The sequence below is a fragment of the Chelonoidis abingdonii genome, chromosome 11 (assembly GCF_003597395.2).
Source record: "Chelonoidis abingdonii isolate Lonesome George chromosome 11, CheloAbing_2.0, whole genome shotgun sequence".
Taxonomy (NCBI): domain Eukaryota; kingdom Metazoa; phylum Chordata; order Testudines; family Testudinidae; genus Chelonoidis; species Chelonoidis abingdonii.
The window spans coordinates 17602006-17612445 of record NC_133779.1 but is presented as its reverse complement, the minus strand read 5'-3'; the positions used below and the strand labels follow the sequence as shown (position 1 = coordinate 17612445).

Below are 10440 nucleotides of genomic sequence, written 5' to 3'. Positions count from 1 at the left end.
CGTGTGCTCACACAGAGACGCAGCACTCGCACACACAACCGACTCTCCTGCTCCACTCCCCCAGCTCCAGGTCCCTCTCCCCCCCTCCCGTCCCCTTCCCGCCAGCTCCAACCAGGACATTTCCAAGATTAAAATGCAGCACCCCGACCCCAGGCAGGGCCCGTCTCGCCCAGCCCTTTGCCTCAAGCCCTCAGAGTAACTGGGCTGCTCCCCAGTCCTTCTCCCCAGCCCCAAGGGCAGATTAGTCACTGGCACGGCCCCCATCCCCAGAGGAGCCGGGTGACTCATTCTCCTCACAACCCCGCAGGAGGCAGGGCAGCACCACTAGCTCCGTGTACAGGTGGGAAACTGAGGCAGGGGGAAGGCAAAGGGGGAGCCTAAGATCCCACCAGAAAAGCAGAGCCTGGCACCCGGCTCGCCCAAGCCCAAATCACTCGTCTCCACTTCCTCTGGCGACCTTGGGATTTTGAACCCAGGACCAGAAACAAGCCCCTAGTCCCATGCCAGCTCAGGCCTGGGTCCCGCTCTCTCAAAGTGCTCTCTAGCTCAACCGCCCGATATGGGCTGGAGGCAGGAGTCACCGGGCGACGTTCCCCGGCCGAGGGCTATGGAGGCAGCCAGACTGGATGACACTATTGTCGCAGTGAGCTGGGTCAAATTTCCCAAAGCGCCCGCGCGGCTTCGCAATTTTCTTTGATGCGGGCACCTGGGGCGGGAGTGGGACACGGGCCCCTAGGGGACGGGGTCACAACACTCTTCGGACACCGGCCTGCTGGCTGAAACGGGACGTCCTGCTCACTCAAAACCAGAAAGCCCGGGCTACCTATCTCCAGGAGAGCATCCCATCCCATCAACCAGGGGCCACCAGACCGTCCCTAGCTCTGCGTTTCACTCCAGTTCAGCTTGCTGGCTTTGGAGGAGCCATCTCCATACAGGACCCTCCTGGGCCCTGTTCTCCCATAATCCCGCTCAGAAACGTCACCAACTCACTCTGAAAACAGCTCAGCGTCATGTCCCCACCCAGAACCTCCCCCGGCCCCGTCTGCGGGTTAGAAACCTGCTCATTTCCAGCCTAAACTTCCTCACGGCCGGTTCTTGTGCTAATGGAAAAGGCTCCTCCACTTCTCTGGTGTTTCCCCCACCTGATCCCCTTCCCGGGGCTGCTCTGCACTAGGAACTCACGTCCGTGCGGCTGCATCCCTCCGGTGCAAAAAATCCACAGCACCAAGAGACGGAGCTAGACCTACCGACCCCTTGGCCCTGGGTCTGACTTCTTCTGCCTCACCAGCGTAGGTTGAGGCTACACGGCACCAGGCGGGAGCGTTTTAAGTGTAGACACCCTGTTAGGTGTCTAACTCTCCCCACCCCGGGGAGCTGAGGATCACACTAGGCCGTGAGCTTGTCTGCACTCAAAACAGTGCAGAGCACCATAGCCACGACCTATGCCAATTCTGCCCTCAGCAGAGGTAATCCATCACCCCAAAAGCCAGGAGCTAACTCGACTGAATGCGTCCAGCGGCGTAACACTGTCTACACCAGAGCTGCAGTGCGTCCAGCCCCGTCTCTCAGAGGGGGGTGGGTTTATCCCCGTAGCGCGCTGCTGTCAAACCCTCGTGCAGATCAAGGTGGCAAGTTAGGTAGCGTCACGCCAAAGTACCTTTTGTGCAGCCAGCCCTTATCCGCCTTTGAAAGTTACTTCCCATGTGGACCCCACCCCAAAACAAGAGGAGACCCTCGCCGGACCCATGAGATTCTCTTTGAATTGTTGTTGTTGTTGTAATCACGTCCCCAGCAGTGTTGGATGACTTTTTAAACACACACAGAATGGGTGCGTGGGAAGGGGGGGGAAATGAAACAGTTTTGCCACTTCTCACCCATCTCTGGAGACGGAGGCACCCTACCAAACCCATGTCCCCGAGGGGATCCCAAGCAGCCAGGAGGTGGGAACAGCTTTTAGCTTCTGCTTGACTGGGCAGGATTCAGACTGGGGCCCTGCCTGCTCTGGGCGTGTCCCCACCTGCAACCCCCCAGGAGAGTGACAAAGTTCTTGGGATACAGGAGCAGCATCTCGCACACACTGACACCCCGCTCGCACCCCCAGGCCAGCTCCCCTTAGTCAAGTGCAATTCGTGGGAAAGCAGCTGCGAGAAGCCTAAGACCACAACATCCAAATCCAACCATGTGCCACCCAAAAACCACTCCAGCTATTATGAATATGGATGAGGGACTGCATAGTGGCTGGCACAGGACTGCCAGCTGATCATATTTGGGGCTACCATAAAGACACACAACAGATTCAGACTCAACCTGATTCAGAGATAAGTTTGTTTATTATTTTTCCTGGAGAGAATCCCAACCCTGTCTGGCGATCGGAGCTCAGGTGCTGGCATCTGGGGCCCCTTCCCGCTAGTTTCCTACAGAACCACGGTCAAGCTCCCACCCCCCAGCGCGGAAGGGACTGAACAAAGGGGGCATTGCCAAGAGCAAGTCTCACTCGCCCAGCGTCCGGTGTGTTTCGTAAAGCTCCAGCTCCTGGAGTCAGAGGATGACGCGAGTTGCTCTGTGGCCACTTTTTTAAGCGAGAGTCATTTTCTCACGCGCGGCTGCAGAAAGAGGCTTGGAAAGCTGACTCGAGCAGAGCCTAAAGCCTCAGAAACCACAAGGCACGGAGAACACACTCAAGAATTGTACTGCTTTTTAAAAAAAACTATTGGGCTTGTCAACACTGCATCCTCCTCGTTTCTTTTTCACCTTCTTTAAACCACAACCAAGCTGCTTGTCTGACTCCTCGGGAGCGGCACACCATGGCTGATGAGCCCTCGACTGACCCCCGTTTATCCCATCCATGACGGCAGCCCACAGCACCTATCAGCCCACTTTCCCGCAAACACTTTGACGTTTCTCCCGTGGGGACACTTCAATCTCCTCAGCCTCCCCGTGCTCGTAAATCATGGGTCAGGCCACAGAAATCAAGAGATTGGCTGACAAATCATGAGATTTGAAAAGAATTCAATAATACAAGAATGGCCAGACTGGGTCAGACCAACAGTCCATCTAGCCCAGGATCCTGTCTTCTGCCAGTGGCCAATGCCGGGTGCCCCAGAGGGAACGAATAGAACGGACTCGTCAAGTGATCCAGCCCTGGTCGCTCATTCTCAGCTTCTGGGAGACAGAGGTAGGGACCCATCCCTGGCCAGCCTGACTAGTAGCCATTGATGGATCTGTCCTCCGGGAACTTCTCTAGTTCTTTTCCGACCCCAGTTCTAGTCTTGGCCTTCACAACACTGACAAAGTTGGGGATTTGTGTGGTGTTGTACCTGAATCGCGGGTGCGCCCCAATTTCCCTGCATGCTGCGTGTTTAACAAGGTGGTGGGAGAGGGTTTGCTGGTGCAGAGGACCAGGGGTGACCTCATCTGCTGGGACCCCCGGACAAGGGCCTGGAGATGGGGGACCCTAGCGACTAGTGACCAAGTAGCCCGCCCCAGCTTGGAAGGCAGTGGAAGGACAAAGGGCTGAGGAGAGAGGACCCCGTGAGCTGTTTACCTGGGACAAAGACAAAGGACAGGGGAGGAGCTGTTGAGGCTGGGGGTATCAGATGCCCAGCTGGAAGCAGGGGGCTTGGGGCTGGAGAGAGGGAGCAGGCAGAGCCCCCCTAGCTGCAGGGGGACTGGGATGTGCTGGGCTGAGGGAGGCCAGGCCTGAGGCTGGAGAGTTTCCTGTGCTGGGTTCAACTCTCAATAAACCCTCCTGTGTTACACTGGCGGAGAGTCGCTCCAGGCTAGAGAACAGGGGGCATCGGCCCCTTCGGGGGTGAGGAGGCCCTGGGGGATCCAGAGCGAGGGGACTCCCTGAGGGGGCCTGCAGCAGCGACAGACGCTCTGAGGCTCAGAGAGGTGCAGCTCCAGGAGGAGAGAGGCCCAACTCTGAGAGAGAGTGGCCCTCCGAGAAGGGCTGTTGCTCTGAAGGGGGGTAGCCTCACAGACCGCACAGGGCCAAGAGTGGGCATAACCTGTGAGTCCGTGACAAGAACATCCTCTGGCGAGGAGTTCCACAGGTTGACTGTGTGTTGGGTGAAGAAATACTGCCTTTTGTTTGTGTTAAACCTGCTGCCTGTTCATTTCATTGGGTGGCCCCAGTTCTTGTGTTCTGAGCAGGAGTAAATAACATGTCCTGATTTGCTTTCTCCGCACCAGTCATGATTTTATAGACCTCAACAATATCCCTCTTTAGTCGCCTCGTTTCCAAGCTTAAACGCCCCAGTCTTCTTACTCTCTCCTCATCCAGAAGCCGTTCCAGACCCCTAATCATTTTTGTTGCCCTTTTCTGAACCTTTTCCAATTTCAATCTAGCTTTTTGGAGATGGGGCGACCACACCTGCACACAGTATTCAAGGTGTGGGCGAACCACAGATTGATATAGAGGCAACATGATAAACATTGGGCTCATTTAATTTGTCTTGTTTTCAGGTCCTGTTTGGGTCCTGTTTGTAAACGTCTCTCTCCCACCCCCTAATTCCTGATTCTCCTTAAATCCCAGGACTCCAGCACCTGGCACTTTTGCAAACTCAAAAGACCACACAGGGCTGCCCAGAGGATTCAGGGGGCCTGGGGCAAGGCGGGGGAGTGGACATAAAAAAAGGTGCCATCCGCTGCGGTGCTTGTACTCACCGGGCGGCGCTCCAAGTCTGTGGCAGTGGCGGGTCCTTCACTCACTGCGTGTCTTCGGCAGCGCTGAAGGACCCACCACTGAAGTGCGGCCGAAGACCCGGATTGCCGCCAGGTGAGTAAAAATTAAAAAGGTGCCTCTAGCCAGGGAAGGGATTCTCGGCCAGGGCTCGCAGGGCCCCTGTGGGACCCGAGGCAAATTGCCCCACTTGCCCTCCACCCCGCCCAGGGCAGCTCTAAAACCACAAGACTCCCAAACAACCTGCACCCCTCCCCTCTAAAATCCCCTGCAGATTCACCTCCGCCTCGAGTCTCATTCCATGTCTTGCAGCTGCGCCTCGAGACCCTGACTGAGATCAGGGCCCCCGTCACACCAGCTGAGATCGGGAGCCCCACCATGCCGGGGGGGGGGGGGTTGTTCTACTCCTTCCTCTCCCTGCCCCCTCTTATGTTTAAAAATACCATCCTCCTTTTTCGTCTGGCACCAGCTCCCATCCCTCGGTTCTCGTTCAGCATTCCCCCACCAGATTAAAGAGCCCCGTAGTGCCCCGGGAACGCACGTCCTCAAAAATCTCCTTTGCCGGATACCGACGAAAACCCAGCAACGCGCAGCCTACATCATTACACACGATGTCAACCACCGTCATCTCACAGGGCGGGAAAGGACCTCGAAACGTCATCTAGTCCAGTCCCCCGCCCTCAAGGCAGGACTATGTATTCCAGTGGCTTTCAAGCAGGGGGACGCACCCAGGGGAAGACCTCTGCATACCCCCAAGTTCATAACAAGGGCGAGGTGATGAAGGCACTTGCCTCCGGTGCACTAAGCGGAGGGGCACAGCTCTATCGCGATTGGCGGTGCTTCAGCAGCAGCTCTCCCGCTGCCACTTCTTTGGCGGAAATTCGGCGGCGGGTCCCTGAGTCCCTCTCAGAAGGAAGGACCTGCCACTGAATTCCTGCCACAGCTTCATTCATTCTTTAGCGGCAATTCAGCGGCGGGTCCTCCTTTCTGAGAGGCACTCAGGGCCCCACCGGCTCTTTGCCTCGGGCGCAAAAAATTCCTTGTTACGGCTCTGGCATCAAGTCCTCTAGATTTTAACCTAGTTTTACAACCAGCGACGCAAAAAGCTCTAGCGAAGTTTGCACAAACTAACCTTTCATCCAGGCCCTGGCTTGTTCATACTGCTCTGTGCACTCGACACTGAAACGTCAGCCTGGTATTTCTGTTCCAAAGGATTTCTTTCACAATTTTATGGTAAAAATGAGGACGTCAGACACCTTTCAGCACTAGGGTGGCTGGGACACATCTGTATTTCGACGCCAGGTTTCTCAGGAAGGGGAAATTTGGGGTACACAAGACAAATCAGCCTCCTGAAAGGGGAGCAGCCGTCTTCAGGGGTTGAGAGTCACTGGTCTGGACGCTCCCTGACAGGGGTTTGTCCAACCTGCTCTTAACAATCCCCAATGACGGTAATTCCACCACCTCCCTGGGTGATTTATTCCAGAGCTTCACCACCCGACAGTCAGGATGTTTCTCCTAATGTCCAACCTAAACTGGCCCGACTGCAATTTAAGCCCATTGCTTCTTGTCTGATCCTCAGACGTTAACGAGAACAATTTTTCTCCTTCTCGTAACCACGTTTTCTGTTCTTGCAAACTGTTCTCCCGTCCCGCCTCCAGCTTCTCGTCTGATATTTTGTTGGCAGGCTCCTTGGGGCAGGTTCTGTGTCTGAACGTGCCCAGCGCAAGGGGGTCTTGGCACGTGACCCGAGTGCCGAGCCCCAGGCACTGCCGGGAATACACAGAAACAACAATCCGCAACCCCCGAGCCCCGTCCCCATGGGCCCTGAGACTCACAGGCGCTGACTTCTAGTTTGCTCCACCCCAGCTGCAGCCTGAGGCTCCGCCCCTCACTCCGCCCATCTCCTGAGGCCCCACCCTCTTCCCCACACTTGTTCCAACCCTCTCCCTGGGGCGGGGGCGGGGTGGGGGGCGTTCAAATGGGAGAAGAGACATGCAAGTGCCCCCCCCATTTTGCCTGGTTTGGGGGGGTCTGACTCCCCCTTTTTAAATTGTTGGCAAGGGAAGAGAGGGTGCAGCCGATGGGTGGGAATGGGGGGCAGAAAGAGGGGATAGAGTGGAGGCGGTGGGGGGAGCCCATGTAGCCGGTTAGTGGTGGGGCCAGATCTGTTGTGGTTTGGGCACATACTCATCTGAGGAGGAGAAAAGGCGGGGAGAGGGGGCAGAGGATCAAAATGTAAATGAGTTAATTAAACTGCCAATGAATTATCCAGCCAATTGGTTCTGGGGCCGGCCAATGAACCAGAGGGAAGCGGCTGGGAGGCTCGATATCAAAATAATCGATCAGTGGGGCTGGGGAGGGCATGTCTGGAGGGTGCGGGGGGGGGCAGCACTGGCACCAGTCGGGGAGGCTGCGGGTGGGGCAGATGTTTCCCCCAGGGTTTCTACCCTCACAGACGCTGTGGACCCAGCAGGACCCGGCCTGATCCGCACGGGGTCACAACGCACCAAAACCCGGGGCCACTGCAGGAGAGGATCAGGAGGATGAGCGCAGACCAGAACGTGGTCCCTGCCGGGGACCGGAATCTGTCACACGTGCCCTCAGAGACCTCCCCCCCTCCCCCCAGTCACCATGGACCCTCAGCGCTAAGGGGAGCTGCTCTGGGGATCTGGCGCAGGGCAGATAGTGGGTTTAGGGGGGATTAGGGTCAATGAATGTGGGGTTACAGGCATCAGGGCTGGGCACTGGGGGCTGGGAGTTCAAGGGTTTAAGGGTTTGGGGGGTCAGGCATTCGGGTTGGGGGTTAGGAGGGTGGAGGTCGGCGGGTATTCGGGTTATCAGCGGATGGTTGTGGGGTTTGGGATGCCCCCGTAGGGCACCAGGCGCTCCCTTCCACCTGTCCCCACATGCTGGTACACAGAGAACAACAGCGAGCACAGGTCCTGCCGGCGGGTGGCTTCATTACACACACACACGGCCATGGCCCAGGAGCTTACGGCGAGCTTACGGCGAGCCCACAGGACCCCCGGCAGGATCGCCCGGTTCCATGTTCTCTGCACAGCAATCCCACGAGGAGCGATCCGCACAACACGTCATCCACATCGTCACCCGCAGCACGTTAACCACAGGGTAACCCAAAGTACACGTTAGCCACATGGTAACATGCAGCACACGTTAGCCACACGCAATTCCTTGGGCTCGATCTCAGATGCCTGTTAGCTGCAGGGTCACCCACAACATATTATCCACACAGTAACCTCAGTATGCATTATCCACACACAATACATCGGGATCGGTGTCAGACACGTGTTAGCTACACAGTAACCACAGTACGCGTTATCCACACACAATACATCGGGATTGGTGGTAGCTACACAGTAACCGCAGTACACGTTATCCACACACAGTGCATCGGGATTGGTGCTGGCTACATGGTAACCGCAGTACATGTTATCCACACACAATGCATCGGGATCGGTGTTAGCTACACGGTAACCACAGTACACGTTATCCACACACAATACATCGGGATTGGTGCTGGCTACACGGTAACCGCAGTACACGTTATCCACACACAATACATCGGGATCGGTGTTAGCTACACGGTAACCGCAGTACACGTTATCCACACACAGTACATCGGGATTGGTGCTGGCTACACGGTAACCGCAGTACACGTTATCCACACACAATACATCGGGATCGGTGTTAGCTACATGGTAACCGCAGTACACGTTATCCACACACAATACATCGGGATTGGTGGTAGCTACACAGTAACCGCAGTACACGTTATCCACACACAATACATCGGGATTGGTGGTAGCTACACAGTAACCGCAGTACACGTTATCCACACACAATGCATCGGGATCGGTGTTAGCTACACGGTAACCGCAGTACACGTTATCCACACACAATACATCAGGATTGGTGTTGGACACATGGGTTACTCACACACCCTCTGTTGCGCTCGATCGCAAACACATGTTATCCACCCGCAAATCCCCAGCTCCCGTGTTCCCCGCACACCAGTCTCCAGTGGTTCCCCACTCGGTGGCCGCCTGCCAAGCAGGGTGGGGCACGTCCAACCCCATTGCGATACTCGCCCACCATCTCTCCCTCTCCTTTACTGCCAGGCCGGCTCCCCTGTACCGGCAGCAACTCGGCAGGACACAGCTCATCCTGTGGCGGAGTGCGGAAACCTCAGCCCAGCACAGCCCTGGGAGAGGAGTGCGATCTACTGGTTATAGCGGGGGCGGGCTGGGAGCCAGGACTCCTGGGTTCGATCCTGGCTCTCGAAGGGGAGGGGGTCTAGTGGTTAGAGCAGGGGGCTGGGAGTCAGGACTTCTGGGTTCTAGCCCTGGCCTGATCTCCTCGACCTCACACACCCAGGTCTGTGTGCAAGAGGACAAGACAACACCTGCGTGGAGGGGGGGTGCAGCAGTGCGCCTCCCCCCATTGTCAACCCCACCCTTCTCGAGGGGAGACGGGAGTGGGGTGAGATGCCAGGGAGCAGGTTAGCCACAGACCCAGGAATCAGCATCTGATCTGTGCCACGCAGAGGGCGGAGCGAGGGGGGGATGAAGAACCATCAGAGAAGGGAAGGTGGGGGTGGCCGGGTCATCAGGATTTAGAGGGGGGCGGTTGGTGGAGAAGTTACCGAGCCCTGCCTGGGGGGGAAGCGGGTTCTGTAACTCGGACCACAGCCAGGCCTCCCACTTCGTACCCTCCCCAAAGCTATGTGGCCAGACACGTGACAGGTTATACAGAGAGACCCTGACAAAGCTGGGGAGAGAACCCAGGAGTCCTGGCTCCCAGCCCCCACTCCCCTCCCAGAGCCAGGGAGAGAACCCAGGAGACCTGGCTCTCAACCCCCCCTGCTTTAACCACCAGCCCCCACTCCCTTCCCAGAGCTGGGGAGAGAACCCAGGAATCCTGGCTCTCGGCCCGTCTGCTCTAACCACCAGCCCCCACTCTCTTCCCAGAGCCGGGGAGAGAACCCAGGCGTCCGGGCCCCTCCGCCCCACTCCCCTCCCCTGGCAGTGCTGAGGCAGAACAGGAGGATTCCAGGCTGGCAGAGGGGGCTGGAGGGGCTGGGCAGGAGGCAGAGGGGAGGAGGTGTGGGGGGGGATTCCCTAGCTGTGAGGCCCTTCCCCCCCTCGCCCCCCACCCCGTCTCAATGTCAGCGGCTGGAGCAGGGCTGCCTGGCAAACAGGACGTGAGGAGCCTGCAGATGCCGCACAATGCAGAGAAACTTCTCCCAGAACACGGCTTCCCCCGCCCCCACCGCCCAAGCCAGGCAGTGCGGGGGTGGGGGGGAGGCAGGACGCCTGGGTTCCAAACCCCCTCCCCCAGTTCTTGTCGGATACCAAACACCCGTGGCCAGTGGCCTTCTCACCTGAACCCCCTGCCCCGCCGCTTCCTCCCCCCAGAATTGGCAGTACCCACCGTTTATGCCCCCCCCATCAATCCCCCCCCAGGCACTGTGCCAGGGTCAAGAGCATTTAAATTGTAAGGCCAAACCATAAATGGGTTCCAGCAGCCCCCATTCCTGACCCCCACCCCAGCCCTGCTGGTGTCCCTTACTCCCGACCCGCAGCCCCCTGCTAGCCCAGCCCTGTCCCCCCCAGCCCTGCTGGTGCCCCTCACTCCTGACCCGCAGCCCCCTGCTAGCCCAGCCCTGCCCCCCTAGCCCTGCCGGTGCCCCTCACTCCTGACCCACAGCCCCCTGCTAGCCCAGCCCTGCCCCCCCT

The 10440-nt window shown here is 57.8% G+C and overlaps 1 protein-coding gene across 1 annotated transcript in view; it reads right to left on the bottom strand.

Annotated features, from left to right (window-relative positions):
- LRRC4B (leucine rich repeat containing 4B) overlaps positions 1-5870 on the bottom strand; it is a 25948-nt gene extending 20078 nt beyond the window's left edge. The window contains exon 1 of the mRNA XM_032778849.2: positions 5817-5870. The gene's annotated coding sequence lies outside the window, so the exon portion shown is untranslated. The remainder of the gene's footprint in view (positions 1-5816) is intronic.
- Between the last annotated feature and the right edge of the window lie 4570 nt (positions 5871-10440).